Raw genomic sequence first — 1,276 nt, forward strand, 5'->3', positions numbered from 1 at the left:
AGATAAGTAACCAGTATTGTTATATACTGTCGGAAGATGTAGAATAGTTTTTACTATTACTTTTGTATTTCGGTTTATGTTTGTATAAAATCACAATATCCTGGGTAGTTATGTAAAATATTAAAACATAGTCGGTTTGTATCCAATCTTTTGTAATCACTTTATCAATGTAAGATATTGTTTTATAAATATGAATGTAGCATGTTTTGGAGTAACAATTGTCAAGTATGAAAGTTTGGGTCTTTCAGAAATACGAAAGTTTAAAAAGGGGTTCTTTCAATCATGGTATCAGAGCAGTAGTTTAAGTGAACTAAATTCCACGGATTGGTATTTAGACTTAAACTATTGGAAATTTAATATATGAACTGAACCATTGTAAGTATATGGATACAAACTTTAGGAAAGACTTAAGTAGAGTATTAGGTAAGGATAAACCCTAATATATTCTAAAATACAATGTTACTCCATATTGCAGAACAATGGCTGAACAAGCGGGTAGCCATACCCCTGAGGTGGGTGTAGGTCCTCAACCTGATGAAGTAAATACTCCAGTATCTCATCGTGAGGAGCGACTATTGGGTAAACTTACTGGTATTATTCGACAGACTTTCGAAGAACACAAAAAGAATGGTGATAAAGGAAAAGAGAAAGCCACTGTAGAATCTTCAAAAGGAGAGGTGAAATGTCCCCCGTTCAAAGATTTCAAGAGTAGTGGTGCTACGGAATTTTCCGGTGTTCTTAATCCCATTGTTGTTCTTACCTGGATCCAGAACACAGAGAAAGTGTTTCGTATTTCTCATGTGGATAATGAAGACAAGGCTAATTATGCTTCTGTCATGCTCATCGGAGAAGCCTTGGTCTGGTGGGAAGCAACATATGAAGCTCTCAACGGGTTTGACCAGGAAAATTTATCCTGGGAAATGTTCAAAACCTGTTTGCTAGAGAAGTATTGTCCTCTAGACATGAGGAGGATATTGGAGAAGGAATTCTTCGAGCTTAAACAGGGAGGAATGACTGTGAATGAGTATGAAACTCAGTTTAATCAAAGAGCAAGGTTCGCTGCAAAGTATATGATGGGTTTTGAGCATTCTAACACTCCTAAGTGTACATGCAACCCTAGAAAACCTTGGATCTATGTTTGTCTAAAATACATGCAAAATACTTTTTCCAAGGTTCATAATCCTATCTAGCATACATGGGGAACATTAAACATAAAATATAGCTAGAATTACGTACCTTGTAGTTGATTTGATTCCTTGTAAACCTTGAGAGCCTA

Source organism: Lactuca virosa, chromosome 8 (genome assembly GCF_052849685.1).
Source record: "Lactuca virosa cultivar CGN04683 chromosome 8, Lactuca_virosa_CGN04683_v6, whole genome shotgun sequence".
Taxonomy (NCBI): Eukaryota; Viridiplantae; Streptophyta; class Magnoliopsida; order Asterales; family Asteraceae; genus Lactuca; species Lactuca virosa.